This window comes from Anas acuta, chromosome 1 (assembly GCF_963932015.1).
Source record: "Anas acuta chromosome 1, bAnaAcu1.1, whole genome shotgun sequence".
In the NCBI taxonomy this organism is placed as follows: domain Eukaryota; kingdom Metazoa; phylum Chordata; class Aves; order Anseriformes; family Anatidae; genus Anas; species Anas acuta.
In genome coordinates this window covers 64,390,236-64,414,256 of record NC_088979.1, presented here as the reverse complement: position 1 = coordinate 64,414,256, position 24,021 = coordinate 64,390,236, and the positions used below count along the sequence as shown (strand labels likewise).

Sequence of the window (24,021 nt, the reverse complement as noted above, 5' to 3'; positions counted from 1 at the left end):
AGCCGTGCACAAGCGCGTGTGTCTGGCACAGTTTTGGCAGGGGGCCCCAAACCGAGGGGAGAGCTGCATCCATCTGCTGCAGCTGCTGCTTCCCATCTCCCCCTGTGCTTCCAGAGTGCAGCCGTGCCCTGTGAGCAGGAGCCTTGTGGAAAGCAGCTCAATAAATCACCCGCACACGCTAGGTACGGCTGGGGGTGGTGATAAGGGCAGCTGCCGAGTGTAACCCGGGCATCTCTTGGACAACACGTCTGTAAGCACATCTGCCATTTAACATTTGGGTGCAGGTATTAAATATTCCATGGAGCGCTCTGACAGAATGGAGATGAGAGGTTCACGCCTCTCCTTGGTCTGTGAGTGTGCTAAACTTGGCTTCTGCTCAGCTGACAGCAGAGCTCCTTTCTGGCTTCTAGGAAGAATGTGCTCCTGTGTACGAGTGCATTAAGAATCAAGTATTTCTTCTGAGTTCCTGCACGAACCCCAGGTATCACCCCTGATTTGCAGTTGAGCTTGGGCCTGAAGAGGTTTGATAGCTGCCAAACTTAAGGAAGTACAGAAAGAAAGACCACCTGGCATTGCAGAGTCTGGAAAAAAAAGGAGGTGAGCAAACTGAAAGAAAGAGAACTTGTTATCTCTGCCTTGCACACTGAAATACCTCTAGGGAAAAAAAAAAAATTACAATAATTTCATTAATATAATCTAATAGGATGGGAAAAGTTGTGTCTTAAGAGAAAGAAAAAGAAAAGTCACAGTGCAGCAGAAGAGGTATTGGTGAGCATAGGTGAGGCTGCACCTGGAGCACTGGGTCCAGTTCTGGGACCCCCAGTACAAGAGGGAGCTGGACATACTGGAGAGAATCCAAGGGAGGCCACCAAGGTGATGGAGAGCCTGGAGCAGCTCTCCTGTGAGGAGAGGCTGAGAGCTGGGATTGCCCAGCCTGGAGAAGAGGAGGCTCAGGGGGATCTCATCCATGTCTGTAAATATCTGAAGGGAGGCTGCAGCAGACAGAGCCAGGCTCTTGTCAGAGGTGCCCAGTGCCAGGACCAGAGGCCCTGGGCACAACCTGGCCCCCAGGAGGCTCCCTCTGAGCCCCAGGAGCTCTGTGCTGTGCGGGTGATGGACACAGTCTCTACTCTCTCATGTCTGACCTAGTGCTGCCATGAGGGAAAATGATTTGCATCATCTGTTAATGTGTGTGGGTAACAGACCGTGCCTGCTACTTTTCAAACATGGTATCATGCTAGCCACTCACATTACTCAGCTTCTTCCTAGTAGCTCCATAGGCTTGGGTGCCAGAGGCAAAAAGGAAGGTCTCACCAAGAGCAACCCTCCCGCACAACACCCACCAGCCAGTGGTTCTTGTGCCAAGCAAAATAACCTGTAGGTCAAAATCACTGTTCACAGGTGTGAGATCAGTTTAATGCCAAACAACCCAAGGTAATTCTTCCCGATGTCAATATGGCAGTGGCAGATATGTCTACCAAATTTAAAAAAAAAAGTAAAATCTTTTGTATGTTTGCTGTCAGTGGCCAGTTTTGAAAATTTGCAAGGGAAGATGGGCACTAGCGTCACACAGGACCTAAACACAGGGACTGCTTGATACAAAGTGTTGGCTAATGTGGGTCTGGGAGAACAGATGGAAAATAAAACTCTGTTAATAGAACATGAAGTAAGATAAATGACTTCTGGTTTTAATGTTTTCCAAAATTCTTTCACCTGGTATATCTATACCTTTAAAAGAAAAAGATGCCTTCACAGCATATTGCAAGAGCATTACTCATGCCAAGCATGTTCCTGTTGTTGTCATCCTGAAATAGTTTGGTTACCATTAATTCTTGTCTTCATGCAGCCAAGATTTAATTAACTACATGCATTATCACTGTTTATATGTTTATATCTACCATGATTGTTATCTTATGCATATATAAGTGTTGGTGTTTTGAGTGTATAAAGAATTAATGCAAGGAGGCTTGAATCCCGCTCTGCCTTCAAGGGGGAGCTTTCCTTCACAGTAAAAACACGCTAAGGTAAGCATCAGGATAGTGATACCTTTACCTTTTGGGGCAGGAGGAGATACCACCTATCCAGAAGGTACCAGCACTTTGCAGGTTAGGTGATGGCAGCAAACACAAGAGATGTGAGGGAGAACTGAAGTGATCTCAGGGACAAAAGAGATGTACAAGGATATCTGTAAGTCAAGATCCATTCAATGAAATACATGCTCTGGATCAGGTCTTGCTTGATGAGTTTCCAGCTGATAGCTCTGTAAGCATGATGAGAGCTTTTTAACTGGTTAAAACGGAGAACAGAGAATAAGCTGTCTGCAGCTGTAAGCAAAGTCTTCTTTTGTTTCAGTACAGCTGCCTCTAAATAAGGAGATCATACTGCTGATCTCTGTATTCCTGAATAAATTCATTCCTCACTTTATCTTCAAGCCTGTCTGGTGGTAGGAGTGATTTAAGGATAACTGGCAAATCACCGTCATTCCATTCCTGAAGAGATGACGATTCAGTAAGTGGGGGCGTTGGACCATTCTTCTATAAAAATACAATGCCAGAGGTAGCCAGATGTTTCTTCTCGAGCCTCATGGGCCATTTTAAAAGTTGGTAATGAAGCTTCTCAGCTTGGAAGGGACTTTTTTGGGTGAGGGCAGAGTATCTCTAGAAAGTGTACGGAAAACTTAGAAGGTGTCACAAGATGGAGTTTACAGCAAGTTTGGGGTGGCCAAATCTGGTGAGCTTTGGGATGGGGTTGGATTCCTCCTATCCTGATAGACAGCTTGATGGATGTGAGAGTGCTGTAGCTCCACATTCATGGGTCCAGCCTGTAGTGAGGCTGGGCGTGTGTTCCCAGTAGACTAATACACATAAAATACGCACAGTCACACAGACCACCACAAAGAAAAAGCAGTGCCTTTATCTGCCCACACAGCACTCCCACAGACATGAACAGCACAGACAACCTGAACCTGTTCCCCCTCTCTCGGGGGTCTGGACACAAGTCCTCTACTGGTACATACACACAAAATGTGGGTCACTCCAGGAGCTGTCCTCTGGTTGGCACCTAGCTCCTGGTCTCCTCCAGATGCTGGCACCCAGAGGTATGACACCAGGGTTTTCTGGTCAACTTCTGGGTGCTGGTACCCTCGCATCTTGACAGTCTGGTCTGAAGCTTGCTAGCACTCATATAAAGCCACTCAGGATACAGACTGGATCCTCACAGAAGCTAGTTAGAAATAGGATTTAATGAGAATGCAGGATGGTGGTGATGAAGCACAGGGCTCAGTCAGGAAAATGTGCTGATGAGCAACCTCTTCATGCTCAGCTGAGCCCTCATATCCCCTTTTCTCCTTTATTTCCTTGTGTTTGTTATTACCTCAATCCCTCCATTTCTCTGCGTTTGGTCCTTCTCCTCAGCATCCCTTACTGACACTGACACATTCCCAAAGACTCCTGAAAACCTCCCGTGGGAAATTATATACAATCCTCAAATTCTCTGCCCCTTGCATACCATATGAATCACAGAATGGCTCGGATTGGAAGGGACCTTAAAGATCACCCATTTCCAACCCCAGTGCCCTGGGCAAGGATGTCACCCACTAGATCAGGTTGCCCAGGGCCTCGTCCAACCTGGTCTTGAACACCTCTAGGGATGGAACATCCACAAGAAAAGTCCTTTACCTTGTCAGGAAGTATCTCCCTTTTGCACACATTGCTGTCTGGCCTATTTGGGTGTCCCATCATGGGAGGTTTCATGCTGGGAATGGCATAATCCTTCCCCCTTGATGGATGTGGAAAACTGCTGCAGTTGGCCTCTAGTCAAACAACCTAATGCACAGAAACAATGTTTTCCATGTGGCTGGTAAAAGACAGGGCCAAGCAGAGCTACCCACAGGGAGCCGTTCTGTCTTGGCACGCCTGGATGCATGAAGTCTGTCTAAACCACTTAAAAATACTTCTTTAGCACAGAGGGATATCTGGATTTCCATCTCTCCTTGCATGCCTATGAAAAGATTCCCACAAGAAATCTTTATCGCTTCCATCCTGGAACATCCAACTCAAAATGCACGAAAGGAGAATGATCTTGGGGGGTTCAGATGCTAATGAAATTCAGTCCCCTGAAAGCTTCATCTTCAGAACAAAGTCTGTCCACTTCCCTGAAAGCACAAGTGTCACAAATGCTTGCATGGAAAGCAGCATGGCCAGCAGGATGAGGGAAGTGATTTTCCCCCTCTTCTCTGCTCTCATGATACCCCACCTGGAGTGCTGCATTCAACTCTAGAGTACCCAGCATAAGAAGGACATGGAAGTATTAGAGCAAGTCCAGAGGAGGAACATGAGGATGATAAAAGGAGATGGAGCACCCCTCCTATGCAGACAGGCTGAGGAATTTGGGGTTGTTCAGCCTGGAGAAGACCTGGAGAGACCTTGTAGTAGCCTTCCAGTACCTTCAAGGGACCTACAGAAAAGCTGGGGAGGGACTTGTTGTCAGTGTAGTGTAGTGATAGGACAAGGGGCAATGGTTTAAAGTAAAAAAGGGTAGATTTAGATTAAATATTCTGAAGAATTTCTTCACTGTGAGAGTGGTGAGGCCCTGGCACAGGCTGCCCAGAGAAGCTGTGGGTGCCCCATCCCCAGAGGTGTTCAAGGCCAGGCTGGATGGGGCTTTGGGCAACCTGGTCTGGTGGGAGGTGTCCCTGCCCATGGCAGGGGGTTGCAGTTGGGTGGTCTTTAAGGTCCCTTCTGACTCAAAGCATTCTGTGATTTTGTGCTTTATCCTCAGATACTCCAGGAACTGAAATAAACTTGGTTGCCAAAATTTAATTAAACTATCAGTTTGAAAGGCCTGCGTGTAGTTTTGAGACTGTGTGGAAAATATGAGCAGAGACAATTGTGTTAGCTAGGAATAATGAGCCAGCTTGTGGTGTAAGACTAGAAAGGCCAATGTTCAGTGTGCTCTTAGCTGACAAATCCCGAGGTTATGACATTAGGCTAGTCCAGTCATGGACTGCTGAAGGACTGAAACTCTAAATGTTTAATTTAAAAGGGGCATCCAAGCAAATGATCCAGATCATTTGCTGTTCCCTAGTGTGCTTGTGTGTGTTCCCCTAATATCCCTTATTGATACTAGTCCAACCAGTGCTTGACACTGCTTGAGCAAAGCCATTTGTGAGAGTGCAAGAGCTGGATTTCCTGTTGGCAACGTCTAGATCATGGAGATGCTCAGAGACTGACCACAGTTAGAGAAGCTTTGGCCCTTCTCATTTGTACTCAGATGGTTTTTTTCTTTACTGACATCATGTTTATTGGCACACTGCTCTGACTGAAGAGCTCTCCCATGAGAAAGAGGAAAGCTTTAAGCAAGCTTCATGACAGCTGCTCACTGATCTCCTCCAAAACTGCTGCAGGGTTTATTAGTCCCTTGTACCCTCAGGTGGGTTTTATGCCTCGTGGTTATGTCTAGGAGCAAAGAAACCTCTGCCAGGGCTGTAGTAAGAGAGAAAGCTGTCTGTTCTGTCCTCCTGGCCACTTCAGTGCTGCTGCGGGGTCTGCCTGTTACCAGCCTCTCCTGGGCAGGTGGGAGATACAGAAGGTCTGATGTTCAGAGGGATGTTGCTGGGGGTGGCCATCAGTGGGAGAAAGCAGCACCTTTTTGCTTATTTATCCCTTATTGACATAGTTTAAATAAAAACCATCATGTTAGCTGGTGTTATCAAGGCTCTGCCAAGAGATTGGCAGTTATAGCAGCTAATTAATAGAAAAGCCATTAAAGGGCTTTTTATCTTAAAAGTGGTAAGGTGTGAAAACTGTTTTTGTTTGCGTGATTTCAGTTCCCAGGCCAGATCATAAAATAGAGCTGCTAAAGGTAATCATAAAAAAATAAAAATTTTGATTTTCCAACTGTTTTGAAGATGTTATTTTTAGGGCATGTGCTCCTGTTAAATGTATCTACGTACTCCTAAGCCAAAAGGATGTGAAAGGAAACAAATGTGATGCTTATAAAACAGCAGCAGCCTGGCTGATAGGGCTTTCACACCAGGAGCCTGCTCTCTGGGGTCTCTCAAAACCGAAAAGCAAATTAATTTAGCCAGGACACAAACCAGAACATTGAGGCTGACTTTGGACCAGGCCCCATCTAAACAGCTGTGTGGCTAAGGTTAGCCAAAATCAGTCTCCACGAACCTTTGTCTTCCCCCGAGCTTTCTCACGAGCCACTGTGGGAGTGACAGGACCATGAGGTGCACGGGCTGCTGACAGCATGGTGTTCACCTGGTGATGGTGAGCAGCCAAGTACTTTCTACCCCAAAGGATGGTGCTTGGTCAGCATGGCTCTAGGGAGAGGAGATGTAAGCAGGGCTCTGTGCTCTCCTCCCTCCCCAATGACCCTTCCCTTCCCTATCCCACTGGGAGCAGGGCCTGCCAGCTGGGCCCAGAGCTGCATTTCTCTGCAGGAGCTCCTGCTGCTCCCTTTCAGCTATCTGTGGGGCCCAGCAGCCTGCAGGCAGTTCTCCTTGGAAAGCACAACGAGAAGAAGAATGTAATATTAAAAATAATCCAGGCATTAGATTAGGAGCTGCTGTGGAAAAAAGCAAAGCAGAACAAAACAAAACAAAAACCCAACAAACACAGTATCCTACTTCTCTCTGCCCAAGTAACTTTCCTGGATTTTTCCAGGGGGAAAAGTCTGTTTAACTTTTCCCCTTTCAAAGCTGCTTTAAAAAGCTCTAAGGCATGATGCAAACTCCTTCAAAATCAGTGGAAAGTGTTCAAGGTCTCTGAATCAGATCCTGAATGCGGGGTGGTAAGAAGCCTGAGTATCCTGCCTTATAGTTGGGGTGAAAACAGAAACGTCCCAGAAGAGTTGCACGTTAGTGCTATGTGAGTAGCTATCTCCCTTTCCCTGTTCCCTCAGCCTTCCAGTGCCATGGTGGTTGAGCCTTTTCATTTTGAGGGAGCCAACCAGCAGAGAGGAGAAAGGGTCATGCTCCCTCCTAGCAGAGCAGTTATCATTACCAGTGGAGTTGTGGCTCATAGGAATGGTCCTTCCTCTGGTCCTGGGCTGCATAACCTCACCCACAGCCCCATGGCAGTGGGCCTGTGGCTGCATGACACTTTACCCCATAACTCCACACCCCATAACCCCCTAAATAATGGCCATAAAAACAACCCCTCAGGTACACAGACAAAGCAGTAGAGGCGTGGATGACAAGAGCTGTTTTAAACCCACTGATTCCTGTGAAATACTGTGAGTTAGACCAGCTCTGCTCCCCAGAGTGTGTTTTGCAAACAGCTGAGGTGAAGCCTAGAGACTCATCAGTAACAAAACGAGCTCTGCCTGGCACAGTTTGTGTCAGGCACGGGCCAGGACAAGGCTTACCAAAGCCTTTCACCAGTCCTTTTCACAAAGGCACTGAATCATGCAGCAAAAACACACACACTCCTGTTCTCACTCAGCACCATTTTACAGAGAAAATAAACATTACAGATCTGTAAAGAAAACCCCACATCAAGCCAGTGCTCACTATATTAGCTTAATTTTTCTAAAAATGATGCCCCAGGCAAGTTTCAAAATTTAAATTTCTGATACTCCTTGTGTTTCCCCAAAGCTGTTTTTCATTAACTTTTTACCAAGCTGTTACAGCTCCTTGAGAAATTTGGAGTCTCTGCGGCTTCCGCCTCCTGACTGTGGGACTTGCTGAATATTGAAGAGCTACAAGGCTGAATCCTTTGCCCCTGGGCAAAATCAGCCGCAGTTGTATCATTTCTGACAGAAGTTGTGACAAAACGCCAGCTTCTGCTTAAACACCTGTAGTGCCTGTGCAATATTCATCAGTCTACCTGAAGTGCTAGAGAAAGCTGATGTGCTGGCAGGTATGTCTACAGAAAAAGTAGTAAGTACTTCAACAAATAAATTTTGGGTGCCTAACATATCTCCAGAATAAAAATATTTTGTCAAGCCTGTGGATATACCCAGGCAAGTGAGGTGTCTGTGGAAAATGCATGTATCCCTTAGAAAATGTGTTGCTCCTTCACAGTGCCATGGCTCCAAAATCCTCTGCCCTAAGCAGAGTCCCTGGGTTTGTTTAGGATCACTGCTGTGTGCGCAAGGAAAGGCTGTTGGCTTCGGTTTTCTGAGGGGAATTATTTTGTTCATTTTTTTACTTCACTATTTAGACTGTACTTGTTTTCATACTTTATACGGACCTTGCAGTGGAACTTAAAAATATGCACAGCTGGTTATTTCCTCTTGCTTGAATGTGGTAGCTCAGATTTATACTACTATTACAATCAGTACAGCTAACAATGATAATAAATATAGCAGCTATTTAAGGACAGATTCTATCAGCATCTTCCTTTTCATGAAGCGAGGTCCTTGCAAAAACTGCTTCCTGCTGCAAAAGATTTTTCTGAACCACTCCTTCCATCATGCTCATAACAGACACTTTCCAGATACTCTAGCTCACCAGACACTCTTGGAAATGTCAGATATGTCTTTTGTCAAGGGCTTCTGTTTTTAACAATATATTAATATTTCAAGCAAGTTCTTGGCAAGTCTTCAGATTTTGCCAGTGGGTCCCAATGTCTTTCAAAAAAAGAGTGAGATTTATGGGCAGTGCTGGTGGGTGGAGGGCTGGACATCAGTAGTGTAAAAAGCATACCTTGTGGTTTTAGTGACGCATGAAGTATAATCACAGCTGGTAGTGGGTTGCATTCCAGCCCCTGTGACAAAGATAAAAGGCAAGGTGAAGATTTGCGATACTAATTATTTATGGGAGCCCGGTGTTCAGCTGTGCAGTGCTGCCATGGCTAGATTGCCTTTCAGAAAAGTACTGTAACGTTGGCTGCCCTGTAATATTAACTGCACTCAGTTATTTTTGCATGGATGAATAGTGACAGGCCAAAAGTACTGCTTGTCATGCAGGTCTGACCTGAGCACTGTGCTCCTGGGAGATGCTCCCCCTGCTCCCTGGATAGGTCTTAATTTACCCCAGAGTCCCAGGAAGCAGGGACATGTCTGGCTGCCCAAATCAGAGGGTCTCAGACATCCTGTGGGTACAAGTCTTGTCCTCCTTATCTTCAAGGCACCTTGTAGTTTACTATCAGATGGCTTAGAGAACTGTTGCCTTGCCCAGTCTTGGCTGCCATTCTTACCTACAAACCACCTCCATCGCTAGGCTGAAATAAGACTGATCCCCCCTTCCTCTTTTCCTTCCTTCCTTCCCTGACTTTATAAGCCAGGTCCAGCAACAGGGCTGCCACATGTGGAAAGCACCATGAAGGGCTGTGGGGAACCCTTTCCATGCTCCTCTCTGTGGAATGACTTTAAAGCAGTGCAGACCTGAAGTATTTCAAATACAGATGTAGTCCCTGGCTTTAGCTCAAGGTTATTCCTGAGCTGTGATAAACAAACGTGGATTTTTCAGGTGGTGTAAATTTGGTTGTGTAATGTAATCCTTTTATTTCCTTTGATATAAAGTCAAATGTGCAAATATACAAAATGGGAGGTACCAGCTGAGTGCATGTAGACACCACAGCTTAAATATCTGCATCTCAGTGAGCCACCTCGGGCGTCTGTGGAGTCCAAGGCACAGTCCAACTTACCCACAAGTATGAAGACATCTTCACTTGTTTAAAACTCACTTGGTTAAACATCCTCACTTGTTTAAACAGGGAACAGTACTAAAACAAAACAAGACCAAAAAAAAAAAATGTTATTAGCTCTTCAGAAAATGATTTGCTCCAAGCCTACATCCACTCCAAAATCTACCCCTGCCATTCTTCTAAGGTAGTGAAGATTGCCCTCAGAACTAAATTCAGGCAGGCAGGAGGGCAGCGGAGCCCATCTGTGATCCACAGATACCTGTTTCATTTGTTTCATTTTGTCACTCAGTGCCCTTATATAAAATAACCTCCCTGCCCCCAAATAGGGACAATTTATCATCACAGGTTTGCTTCTCTGTCCCTGTCCTTAAAACTTCTTGCATTCCAGCCATGTTAAACAGCAGACTCTTATTTGACCATCATGATCTTCTCACTCAAATGTCTAGCTGTACAGAAACAAGGAGATTAAACAGCCCCCTGAGGTGAAGAGAATATGTGCACGCACTGGTCTGGATGGACACAGTTGCAGAAGAAGGTTTTAAAGTGGAGCTGCTTAAGGAGTGCTAGTGGATGTCAGGTTATTTGCATGTCAGAAACACATCTGATGAAGACAACCAACCATAAACATCGAACATTTACAAGCCTTCTTTCATGCTCAAAGAAACCTGATGCTCAGCCATGTAGATGAATCATTTCTTTCCTCTCCATAGCAGAAAGTTCACTGAAATGGAAAGCAGCTCTTACAGATGAGTGCTTGAACTGGAGTTATTAACTATATTTTAATAGCTGGCAAAATGTATTCACTTTGCCTGTTATAATGTAAATAATTTTTACTGAATCCACTAAACCATCTTTGAAAGATTAGATTGGATTAGGCATGTTATAAAAATTACTTTTAATGAAAATGTTTACGTCTTGAAGTGGATTTAAATATTATTTCCTATCGCTTTAGGGTCTTTGTACAAAGGACAATAAGGTTCTTTATGTATAAATAGTTCAAAGCATCCAGCTTAAACTGCATTCCTTGGGAATGTCCACGTTGCCTTTAACAGCCCACTCTTAATTTGAAGTACCGAGGTAGAACAGTAATCAAGCTCATTTTCTAATACCTGGAAATTCACTTTCTTATACTAAAACATGTGATTTATATTTTAAGTTAACAGTCTCTTAAAATAAGGTGCTAAATGTAGAGGTTATTAAGCATGTAGTTTACCTGAGCTGCCATGAGAAGACCTTGTATATCACACTCTTGCCTAGGCCAAGCCTTTAAGGCAAAATTAATAAGGGCTTAAGAGGAAAACACTGCTACAACCTCACCAGACCAAGGACACCCTCCTCATCCTTCTTCTGCAGCGTGTCCCTGCTGTCCCTACAGACAGCGGTGACCTTGTTCCCCAAAGAACTGCTCATTCAGCTCTAGCCAGGCACCCTGGGGCTCCCCATGGTTTCCTTCAGTGGCCTCCCACCTGGGGGAGGGCTCAGCCCAGCCTCTTGGCGTATCTCATATAGGATGGGAATTAGCACATGTTTAAGTATTTTCCTGAACCAGAAGTTGTAATCATGTGTTTAGTGATCTATTCCAAGGAACTCAGTTTGGTAATTTGGAAGCTGCTTCCATGGACAACTCAAATGCTCTGTCTAGCCGAGTTATCTGATGAGGATTCTCAGATACAAATCTGGGGGGGGTTCCAAAAGATGGAAATGGAGGGAACTGCTGAGGTTTTGGCACAATCCTGCCTCCTAAGTCAGAGCAACACCATCTCCTCTCCTCACCTGAGGGTCTGCATTGTCTTTGAAGGAAATTTAACAACCCTTGCGCCTTTGCTGCTTTTTTTTTCAGCCTTTTGCTCAGGAGTCTTGACACCCTTCAGTACATTTTATCCTGAAATAAATAAAACCGCTTCCAGCTATATGCTTAGGTGACTTTAAAATGCATTTTTCATTGCTTAGATGGTCAGTCAATACTATACAAGACTTCTGAAACTGAGGACTATGCTTTTAATCAGCCGTTAGCCCTGGAATAGCTAGCTGCCCAGAGCTGTGAGCCAGCAGCATGGCACTGATGATCATGTTGTTCTTCCTGCTAGGCAGCAGGATTTTCACCCACGTGCTTGCAGAAAGACCCATGTCCCCCGTTTGTTTATTTACTAGTGAAACATTAGTTTGCTTGGGGAATTTCAGCCCGTATTTTGAGAATTTTGTGCGCTTTCTTGTTTTGTCTTTCCATATTCTCTTTTTGCTTTTTTTTCTTCATCTCAAAGAAGAAGTTCATTGAAAAAGCTGGAATACCTGGGGGGGTATGGGGGGGTAAGGGTAGGTGGGGGGTGGGGAAGATGGAGTACTTTTGGGGTTGTTTTTCAGTCCCTTTTGATCTGGAAATATGGTGTCCATAACAAAAGCATTTGGCCTGTATCATTTGGAGTGCCCTCCGTACTGGCTGTTGCTAGCAGGCTTTGTTTCCTTGCCCTGCACTATGCTGTGGGAACAACTGGGGTAGGTCCAGATGGGAATTTTGGAATCAGTCCAAAAAAGCGATCCAAAAAAAAGACCAGCAAAGTCCCTACTCAGGGGCTACCTTGCATACATCTCCTTGATTTACACATTTGCTATGCCCTGTGGAGCTGTGCTCCTGCCTGCAGAGACCCTTTATTTCCCAGGGCTCAGCTCTGGGTGTTAGGGTCAGCCACCTGCTGTTGATGGCTGAGTCCTTGCCCTTGCAGATCTTCATCCCTTATGACACATCCCTCTCTGCTCATGGTTTGTCCCTGCTGGAGAAGCTCATTTTGGTTGTACCTTATATCTTCTACTCAGGGACGGCATGAGAGAGAAAAACCTAAGCAGCGTGAGATGAGCTTGGGTCACAATGGTCATGAATACAAGGGGTAAGTGCCTGCTTCAGAAATAGGAGCCGGGCATGTCAAGTAGCCTATAAATAAACAACTTTGGGGCCCAGGCTTTCAGGCACATGTATATGTCACAGAAATGCCTGTTACAGCTCTTCAGCACTTTAAAACTGAAATTATAGCTGCAAGCATGTGACTGGGGGCAAGAGTGTGAGGGGACCCAAGACGTATAGCAGGTCACACACAGCAGTTGTAAATTACGATGGAGCAATTTCACCTCCACAGGACAAATGGAAAGGTTTGCAGCAGGCAACCTGTGGCCCTGAACTAACCTGTCAGGCTACATCTGTCTTATTTGGGGCCAATAGATACTGACTCTTAAGGTGGCAGCTGTAACCTAGTCTGTCTACAGGAATCTCTCATACTCTCTAGCTGTCCCATTTGCTCTGTGTCCTTGCATCCAGAAATGCATCCCTGAGTACTCCCGGTGACAATGTGCATGTGACATCAATCTCTTTCTATGGCTACCAAGTAAAGAAAAAAAGATGAGTTAAACTACCATTAAAAAAAATAAAAATAAAAAAAAAAGAAAAGAAAATGAAATGAAGGTGTGTTTGTGGTTGTTGTTAGCTCAGTCTATCTCACATGGAGATAAGACGTGGTACAAGGCAGATGGAAGGTTAGATGGGCTACCAATGCTTTGTTTCTCCAGGGATGGGCTCTGGATGATAGCATAACATAAATCAGTCATAACATAAATCACACAGAGCACAGCTGGGTTGGCAGGGCTGGTACAGCTCCATGTCAGTCTGCAGTGGGAGAACGGAACCACCCCAAAACAAAATACATTTAAAAAAGAAAAAGAATAAAACTCAACCAAGTCCCCCAACTGGTTCAGTGTATAACCCCCACAAGCAATTGCAGCAGCACAAGAGAAATGGGAACATGATTTTGGAAATTGATCCTGCAGGTGGTGAGGCAGGCAGAGGATCCTTGAGCTGAAGTGGCCACTGAAAGCTGAAAAATGTGCCTGCACCATGAAAAGCTATCATGGCCAGAAGTTTTCAGGTTAAGCCTTCGTGTTTGCAACCATCCGCACCCCAGAGCTCAGAGGAAATAAAAATAGTATTGCAACTTAACAGAGGTGGGCAGAGAATTTTGTGCATGACTCGTATCTGTGGGTTTTTCCCAAAAAACTGTTTCTCGTCTGGCACCTATCTCTAGCACCACACGGTGCCCACGACTTACACCTCAGATCAGCATTATCTGGTGTGGGAAGGTATCCAAATAACTAAAATAAGCAGGAGAACTCAACAGAAGCCTCCTGCACATTTGGACTGTAATGTGATCTTTATTTCACCTTTTTTTCCCCTCAATAAGAGGGCATGCAAGCTCCCTGAAAGACTCAAATAACAAGCAGAATTCAGTCTCATGATTAAAGGGAACAAAGTATTGGGAATAATGTGTGCATTATTGGTGGTACTATTTTCAGCACAGCCTGGGAGAGTCCTCGTTTGACTAAACAAATCAGTCAGTCTGTATATAGGCGTTCAGATGGAGATTTGATTTGTTCTGGAGAGAGTCGAGAGGTGTGCATGGAGGGAGGAGATCCCACACCTGGGAGAAGAATGCAGAAGTTTCTCCTTTAAAGTCTTTCCCTTGCAATTTAATCGAGGCACAAAATGAGACATTTTTTAAATGCATGCAAACCACAGGATTACTACAGAGGGATCTTTATCCCAGCTTAAATGCAGAGCAGGCTGGCATTTAACTGTGCCATGGGACCGTGATTGTTTGTTTTTGTACAGCACCTAGCACAACTGAGACATTGACCTGGCTGGCCCTGCAGTGCTACAGTAATTAAAAACATTTGTCTAAAAATAAATGTGACTATTGCTTTTAAAAAGAATCCAGTTAGCACAGGTTGTGTCAGCATAGTCTCATGTACTGGGGAAAAGTTCCTGGAATAAAGACTTTTTATGTTGAAAAGTAATTGTGAGACTTGTTAACGAAGATGAACTCTCTCTTAAAATATTTCCCTGTTAGTCAGTTAAAGGATGTTAATGCTCCTTATTTGCACCTTCGACATCTCATGTTTTCACACATCAGCAAATGTAAAGGGCTACTATTAGACAGTGAAAGTGCTTCATGCAGCTTTGAAATCCTTTCAAAGTAGCCACAACTTGGTGTAAAATAGGCAAGTGTTTCCTCTTCACTGAGTTCACCCTGGAATGCTGTGCTATTCCCCCATATCTTAAGGCATCTCCCCTGGAAGGAGATCTGGAGACTTTGGCCCCTGAAATCCTTTTCCGACCACTGCTGCTAACCTCAGGGCTGTGACTGCAGAGCCAAACTGTGCTGTCCTTCTTCAGGAGCTGAGTTTCTGAGAACGCTCCTGCTGCTTATCAGCCCCTCTTCAGAGGTGATGAATTGCTGCTGATAGTCCTCTTCAAGTGAGCCAACCACACCATGAGGAGCAGTGTAAGGCTTTGACGTTGATTAAGCCACTTGGTGGTTATCCACTGGCATGTGTCTGTCATTAACTATTAATTAAGCTAATGAAGAGATAAACATTGGCTTTAGGAGCCATCCTGAGGCATTACACGTTTGTTCTTGCTGTATATCCATATGCTAGCGTATGCAGAAAACGAGTTAGGTAGCACTTAATTTCTTGGGCTACATGTGTCAAACTGTATTTACTCCTAATTTTAGAAAATGTCATCTTGCTTCTGGCATGGCTGAAATTTTATGCCATGTCTAACTTTTAGCAACCTGCTTTCTGTCAGCCCACACCGACAGCAACTAATGCTCTCCGTAAGCCTCATCTGGGCTTACAGAACCCAGGTCTGCTCTGAAAAGGATTTCCAGGAAAACCCTTGGTAGGATGATACCATGCATTATTTAAGTTAGCGCTGGCCAGTATCCCTGGCACTGAGCCAAATGCATATTTTTGGCTGGCATGGGGCTTCCCCCAGAGTCATAGCTCCTCAGCCCTCCTGCAGCATGCAGGATGGCTCCTAGCTGTCCCCAGACTGCAGGGACGCACAGGGGCACACACGGGCACCCACATCATCACCTTTCAGCCCATCTGCCTGCACCACTCTTTTCTGGCACCATTGACCATTACTCTTCTGCCCAAGGGTTCAGCATGTCTGTTGGGGCCTTGCTGTTCCTCTTCAACTCATACCAGAGTCAAAGGCAGGCAAGGAGAAGAGGGATCCTGGCCCCAGAAGCAGGAACATCTCCTGCTGTCTGAACATCTTCAGTCTCTGCAGAAATTAGTTGAGCTTAGCATGTCTTTTTGATAGATGCATTCCTGGAACACGCAAATCTACAAAACTCACAGAAAACATTATATGGAAAGGGAATCACTATTGATTCAAAGTGACAGTGTGCATTCAAAGAAGAGCTGCAGTTCTCAGGAGCCAACAGAGAACAATGCAATTTCCTTCAAACTTACTTAAACTGGAAGAGGATGCAGTAAGGTCTGCCTTTAACCAAGTATCACCACAAAACATGTCCTAATGATGCCTCAAAAGAAAACTAGCAATTTGTTTAAGTTCTGTCTGTGCATTCCTTGTTCTTTATTCTTATTTTATTTCCATATTAATTCCTCAGTGTTCCTGAAAGTCTGAAAAGAAGAAAATATTAAAAGATAATTTTATTCTTTAGACACACTATTCTTCTCTGTTCCTTTGCAATCCACTATGTCTTATCTATGTCTAAAAGTCTGTTGTTTAATATGTTTAGCCCAAATAATTTTTAGGTTAAGAAAATATTTTTACATTGACCTAATGGACATCTTCATCGTGGTAAAAGTGTCTTCATCTTGGCATGGTACTATGGTAGATTCAAGGAATCATATTTTATAGGAGAATAGGTTTTGAACCCTTGGTGCTCTGAAGATCCTTGAGTTCAGGATATGAAACTTGGAACTAGAGCTTTCATCTCAGAAGTATTTAACACAAAGAAACAAACAAACAAAAAAACCCACAAAAATTATATAACATGAACTGTTTTGCAGCCTAAACTTGTTTTTAAAAGTAAAAGAGTGAACTGTCAGAGTTGGGGGAACACTGATGTTAAGGCTTATGTTTCTTCTCTGACAATTTGTTAATAACACTCTATAAAGCAATACAGTGGGCAGGATTTTGGAAATCAAAAGGAGCTTTTACTATTTTGCTTGGTAAATAAATGAGGTTTTGATTTAAAGTGTTTCTGTCTGTCTCAAAGTACAGTGTATAGACACCGCTCACCTCCCCAGCTTTGCTTAGCCTCTCCCTCCTAAACATTTCCTTTTTAGAGTGCCTCGCATTGTGCCAGGCACTTTGTTTGCCACCAGCCCGAGCAGATGGAAACGTGCGTGCCTCGAACAAACGTGACCTTGTTAGGCTGCTCGTCCTTCACGTGTGAGCGAGAGAGATGCAAAACGTTACACCCACCGCCTTCCCGAGGGTGAAGGGACTCAAGCAGCGCATGTCTGCCCTGCTGCGAGGTGTCTCTTGGTATCACTGCCTCGATATGATCAACACTGCAGTGACTGCTTTGCAGCATCACCACGGTGCTACAGAGCGTATGCTCGCCCCCGCCAACGCGTGCTCTCTTCTCACCTCCTGGAAACCCCACCCGGGGGCTAAATGGGGTGTGTTGGGGAGGCAGCCGTGGCTGTGGGCAGTGTGTGGGCAGCTTCCTTCTGGCAGTTGTTAAAAGGGAACCTGAGAGATATGCACAAGAATAAAAAGCAAATGGGTGAATGGAAAATGAGGGTAAATAGAGGTTTGTAAATATCTTTGGTCCGTGACTGCTGTTAAAAAAAAAATGTTCTAAAAAATGTCTGTAATCTATTTTGCCCACACCATGTTTTGCTATAGAATAAGTGGGATTTATCTTGCTTTATACAATATACAAGTTCAAAGTCTAAAGTCTGTTGGCATGGGGTCTCTGAGATACACATATGGAGTCTCTGAGACACCCACGTGGGGCAGGCAGAGAGGACAACCAGCTTGCCCAGAGAAGCTGTGGCTGCCCCATCCCTGGAGGTGTTCAAGGCCAGGTTGGATGGCCACACTCAGTTCATTGCCTTAATAAGAATAAAAATTGTTCCTCTTATAACTCTGTGAACTTCAGGCAGCCGAGCCCAACCCCTGCTGTGAGATGTGCTAAGAGGCTAAAGGCGAGGGCCAAGGGAGGGTACTGTTCCCAGCATGAATCACAGCTGCGGGCAACATTGTGGTGCCCTGAAAGGTCCTTTCCCATTTAAAGCATCTCCTTAGAAGAGGAATGTTACCAAGCGTGGGGGAGTCCAAGAGACGGGCTGCAGAGACCAAACCTGGTCAGTGCTGGCCGTGAGAGGTGGAAGGGGTGCAGCTCCCCACCGGCCATCCTAAACATTTTGTCCACCCCTTTTAACCCCTATACAACTTCCAGACACAATTTATCTTCTGCTGGCATTTCCTTCTGAATTCTCTGTTTGAGGGAAGGAAGAAAATGTAATTAGAATGTAGTAAGATACCATTAGGGATAAATGGGAATTTTTGTCTCCATGGCACTACCATCCTTCTAAATTAAATAAATCTAGGCCCTTTCAGTATTGATTACGATTACTGAAGCTTGACAGTGGGCATCACAATAATTTGTCTTTAACCCTTTCCCCTCTGTCACTGGAGGAATTCCTCAGATTTGGGGGGGATATGGATCAGGCTATCAAAAACTTCATGTGTGCTTTCCAGTCTGGGCCGTGTGGGTGACTGATGGCAGCTCTTAGCAAGTATTAGCTCACTGAGCAGTTGTTAGCAGTAGGCAAGCACGATTCAAAAGACAGACAGCCTGAAATCAGTAACAAGTTAGCACTCAGAACAACTTAAAAGCAAGCCCTGATACCTTTATAATCTCTCCTTTGTTCGGGGTGGTGATGGGGTTGCCAGCTAGAGCTTGTCCTCTCCTTTTAGGGTGTAAGTCCCTGCTGTTGGCAAATTGTTTTCGTGTTTGCTAAACTGGCCAGCTTGTGACCTATTAGCTGCTGACAAGTGAAGAGGGTGCTCTTCTATCCTTGGGACAGTAATCAAAAAATAATGGGCCAGATCCTCAAGCCCGATCTGGCGCTTCTGTGGTGTGCAGGCGGCGAAAAGGAGCTGGCAATCATCCGGCTGTAAATGGCCAGCTAAAAATGCCTCTCCTGGTCACCCCACCTCACAGGGAGGGTAAAAAAAATATGAAGCAGGTGGAGATCTGCCCCATATAGAGATCAGCTTAACCCCAATCACTGTGTGGTCAGGGTTCCCCAATGCAAATGGGTGTCTTAACCCATAGGCATGATATAGACTGCTAAGAAAACTCATGGGGCCTGGTCCTGGTAGCCCTCATTTTGTGGATCAGCCTAGAGTAGGCTGCAGGTCAATCAGGTTACTCTGAGGCCTGCCACCAGCTTTCTGCCAGCAGTGTTTCTTGGGGCAAGTCATAGGCAGTGCTGTGTCTGAGAAGGGGAGGAGAGAGGTTATCAGTAACTTCTAAGCAGAATTTCTGCAGGAATGGAGAAGAAGAAGAAAGATGTTTGGAGCTCCTTGACCCTTTCCCTGTTGATCTTGACCCAAACTGGTCCTATTTTTTTTTTCCTTCATGCTTGGAATTTCCTCTCTTTCCTTCACCCTCCTTGCTGCCCTCCCCATAGGTGAGGGGTGATAGGCAGCCCCGTAGCAGGAGGTTTCTCCAGGCCTTGCTGGAGCTCCAGAGAAGAAAGAAATATCTTTCCTGGCAAGAAAACGTTGGCAGCATTAGTTATTGCCAATGCCAAGTGTTAAGAAAAAGACAAACAATGAGACAGATTTCAACAAACTAGAGATTAAAAATGTGTTTCTGGATTGTGTTAATGGCCCCCTGATACTTTGGCTTGCAGCGTAAGGAAGGGTTGTATATGTGTGGGCAGGGAAGGATGTTACCTTAACAACTTTCTTTATCTATCACAAGACTTGAAGGTGTCATTTTGAAAAATTAAAGCTGATATTCTTGTTCGGTCCTGTGTCTTCAGGCCTGGAGTAAAAGATCAAAATTTTATTTAACCATTTGAAAAAAATGGTAAATGGGCAACACCATGCAACTTGTTCTGGTCTTCTGCTCTTAAAGACATCTGAGTTTCTGATGAAAACATCATTCAATAGTCCTCTACCACAACTAAGAACTGGGAGAAATAGTAGTCTTGCAATGGTACATTTTGTTCATTTCTGTCATTCTGTGGCTGTGCAGAGCCTGATTTCCTTTGCCCAGATACTGGAAATCACAAGCCATCCCCATAGGACTATTATGCTCTAATTCCTGATTAGGACTTGCCCCAGATTTTCCTTCAAAAGCGTTCTCTAGTGAAAAAGAAAAAAATATATATTTTTAAATTTTATCAATTTTATTATTTTTTTTTCCAATGAAACGTTTGCTTCCTAAAATTGATGTTTGGTTTGTTGGGAAAACAACTGAAATGAATTGAAACTTTGACTGTAGGACCTTATGAGAGCTATGGTTCAGCGAGCTTAGGGGCTGTTCTTCTCTCTCAGGTTGGTTCCTCACCTGCAGCACTCTATCCCAGGGAACCCAGCTCCTCAGCATGAAAACACAAAAATAGCACAGCTTGTTATGGGATCCTGGTGTGTGGAAAGGATGAGGAGCTAAGACAGAGGGTAAACAGCTCTCAGCAGGCACTTCAGAGGCATTTCTAAAACACAATTTTTTATTATTATTATTTTTTAATTATTTTTAGCATGACCTAGAGGTTTCCACTCTCTCTCTCTCTTTCTATCAAGAAAATTAAAATTTCCTTGCAAAACAAGGGAAGCACAAGAAGCACAGTTTTTCTGCTCAGCTGGTACAAACTATTTTTGCACCTGTGCCATTTGGCTCTCTCTGCAGATATTATTTATCTGTATTGCCATAGTGCCTAGGAACCCTGACAGAGACCAGAAACTCATAGAAACCAGAACAACATTTCTTTTCTGAAGCCGAGGTAACGGATTTTAAACTGACAAATAGCAAATCCTTACATTTGTTTGACAAATCCCTTAGTACCTTTCAGACCAGGATGAGAATTTAAAATACAGATGAATTTAAACAAGGATGTGTTGAAGTTCCTTATCTATCGGATAATAAATCTGCAAAGATGCCAATACATATGCAACATATACACCAGATACAATAAGAAGCAGAGACTTTTTAGCAATTCAAAACAAGAACAAGCTCCTACTGCTTTATACAAATATGAAATGGGAAAGTATATTTTTTTTCTTTTCAATTTTTCCTTTTTCCTTTTATAGTTTTGTATTAATCTTGGCATTATCAAAAATGCAGAAGTTCAAACTGCCACCTCTCTTTTGTTTGGAGCATTTGGTGTGGATTCCCTGATGTCTAATGGGGAGACAACCTCAACCCTGTATGTTTCCATAGTTTTGTTTCTCTAACTAGCTTTTTATTTTCTTGACTCCTGTAGGAAAAACAAAACAAAACAAAACACACATATATTTGAAAACACTACTCCTCTAACAATGTATGTGAAAATTATCAAGGGCTCTTAGTGGTTGTTGGGTGATACACGCACACAGTATGACCATACAAAAAGACATTTGCAGCAGTGTAGCAAACAGGCTGTTCTCCCTTGAAAGTCTTTCCGAATTCTGCAGAGCCCAGGAACCTGAAAACCTTACCTGTCAGGTTCCTCATATCAAGTTAATTAGGAAAACTATTTGAAAGATAAGTTCTTATTTTTTGCCTTCATGTTAGCATTGCAAAATCTTCCCTCGAACCAGCTCTGGTGTTTTAAAGCAAATGCCATGTGGGAGGAGAGAAATAGTGCTGAGCAAGAGCAGGAACAGCATGGGACGGCCGTCTGCCAGGTTCTGCCTCGTCATCCTGAAATCCAGTTCTGCGGGAGCTGTGAGTCACTTTCATGGATATAAAAGTAGAAAGTTTATACAAACCCAAGGGGAGCTACGGGCTTTTATTGCTGGTTCCCTGCTGGCTGCTAGCTCTAGCTTTTCTTGCCTGGTTCTCCTTCTTATCCCTGCATTTTCTCAGTCCTCAATAGCTCAGTCATTTTCTTCTTTATCTCCACAGCCTTGCTAGTTTTGTCACTTGGGTGCTGCAAGCAAAACATGCACACTGACCTTCGGAGGAGAAAAAGGAGGGCAGGTAGATCATATCACGCATCTGCCAAGTTCATACCTGAACAGTGACTGACCTGCCAAATAGAGCTGGGGTGTCTGGGGCTGACTGTCCCAGACAGTCTCTGCTGCCCCCGAGGAGAAGCTGTTATCTCTCTGACAGGGTTTGGGAGAGAGCTGAGGAGGAGCAGGAGGGGAGTCTTCAAGCAGAAGAGAAAACAAGATGGGAGACTGCCTTGTCTCTGGGATTAATGGTCTTCACTGGCAAATGTTAAGTCAAGTTCAGACAGGAATCCTCTCTCTTGTTCAAGCACTAACAGACAGAAAAATAGACAGAGAGAAAGAAAAGAAGGAGATAACTAATCTGGAATGGTTGTCTCTGGTCCTTATGTAATGAAAGGTCAATAGGTCCTGGGCCACATGCAGATGGATCAGGCACTAGCATGGGCAGTGTTGGTCAAACACTCCTAAGAGATCAACAGACCCCAAATCTCTTACCTGGTCAGAGCAAAAGACCTGACTATCCCAAAACTTAGCTCTGGATTTTCAAGATAAACTTACATGTATATAGTAGAGAAGATACTGGTTTATAGCTTGTTTGACTTCAGAAACATAAGTGTTTGGCCTTCACTCATTGCCCTTTAAGATAACAGTGTGAAGATTTTATCTGCTTTTGGTAGCTATTACAAATAAATAAATGAAAAGGTCACACAGACTGTGATTCAGGGTATAACTTTGATCATTGTGAAGAGTTTTGCTGTGTCATGGAAGTGAATGAGAATACTGCTCTTGGCCTTTTCTCTTTAAATTCATAAAGAAGTGTATGTAGATTTTCCTCTTCATCTGCAGAAGTGATTTAAATTAGCACAGTGGGGGAAAAAAGCATCCTATGTAATGACAGTTTTACTGAACTACTGGGTCATATGATTCGCTTTATGCATTTAGTGGGTTTTCTTTCAGGTTGCAAAACATGGTAAAAAAGACCTTTTATTTCTTATAGTTCTGTGATTTATCTTGTCCTTCTGCCTGCTTCTTCCACAAAGTTATAATGTTCTACCTGCATTACACTCATCTGCAGCACCTCAGCTAGTTATATCACAACGCTTTAGGACTTCTGATGAGGGTTAAATGGCAGGGTTAGGGATTTCTGCTTTGATGTTTCTGCTGCTCATTTTTGCACCTTCACTAACAAATTAGAGAGAAGGCACACAAAGGTCAACACACAGTCCAGAAAAAAGCCACCAGTGAACAATGCATTTAAAGCTTTCAAATGGTCCATAGGACTGATTTGTAGTCAGCAATTTCATTAAGAAATGGTAGGTGGTTGCATATTAAACTAAGTGGAGGTCATAAAAATTTCTGCCATACCATGGCTGTTCATTAGCCCTTGTGAAATAAACACAGTTTGATCCACCCACAATATTGTTTCTGACTCCATGTTATCTACCTGGGGAAAGTATCCAAGGAATAAAGCTTTTGTACTACAGGCATAAACTGCCAAAACTAGAGCAGATTTGGAGAACAGTGTTACAAAATGACTCATAAACATGATCCGTCTATGTATGCTGTTATTCAGAAAATAATTTCCTTTTTGGGAGGAGTAAACTATAACAACATATGACCAAAAGTCCAATACATGGTAACCTGTCTCCAAAATTGGCTGAAAACATATAAGTAGAAATAAGAGCAAGAATCCTTCTTCCCCACAGTAGTCTCTCAGTTTCCAAAAATCACTATCACACTGATCTAAAAAAAGAAAGGTATGGTAAGTCTAAGTGAGAAATTTTGAAAAAAAAAATATATATTAAAAGGTCACGGTTAGCTAAGTTTAGATGTGCTGTGCTATAAGAGTAGCAGAAAGAATGGCAAATTATCAGGAAATACTGCATCGATCTGCAACTCTATACTTCTGACTACAAATCATAAGAAACAAACAAAAGAAAAATAAAAACAAACAAAAAAGCTCACACTCACACACACACACACACACACAAAAACAAACACAGAAAACTATAAATAAATAAATAAATAAATAAAATAAAAGAAAGTAGAAGAGTCTGTTTGAGGAAGCCTGCTTGGAATTAGGCTTTTGTAACATTTCCATAGGTGTATCTCCCCTACAGGTCCCTCATCCTATAACTCACTTCAACAACCAGAAGGTGATGCCCGAGTGCCTGCTGGACAGTGAACTTTGAGCATCACCTCCTTGTGCTTGCAGGGAAGCTAGTTTCAAGCCAGCAAGTACATCTCCAGGAAAAAATAAAAAAATAATTAAAAAAAATCTTTATTTTTATTAATGTAATCACTGTCCTGTGGCCTCCTTTCTGAAGCTTGCTGCTGAGTCTTTCAAGAGCTGTAAACATCCGTATGTCTCTCGTCTTGACTGAGAGAGCTTCCTGAATTTTTCCTAGCTTGCTCTTCTGCGGTTCACAGCTCTGACGT

General features: G+C 43.8%; 2 long non-coding RNA genes across 6 annotated transcripts in view; both read left to right on the top strand.

The window, feature by feature from the left end:
• The first annotated feature begins 250 nt into the window (after positions 1–250).
• Positions 251–24,021, top strand: part of LOC137855512 (uncharacterized) — a 69,916-nt gene continuing 46,145 nt past the window's right edge. For 2 of the 5 annotated variants that reach the window (XR_011095779.1, XR_011095778.1), the window contains exon 1: positions 261–597. This is a non-coding gene — a long non-coding RNA (uncharacterized lncRNA). Of the gene's footprint in view, positions 598–7,629; positions 7,869–24,021 lie in introns of all 5 variants that reach the window. The other 3 variants (XR_011095780.1, XR_011095783.1, XR_011095782.1) reach the window with 3 other exon arrangements.
• LOC137855522 (uncharacterized) lies at positions 19,889–23,125 on the top strand. Its single transcript, XR_011095786.1, has 2 exons — positions 19,889–21,352; positions 21,533–23,125. It is a non-coding gene; the product is annotated as an uncharacterized lncRNA (long non-coding RNA).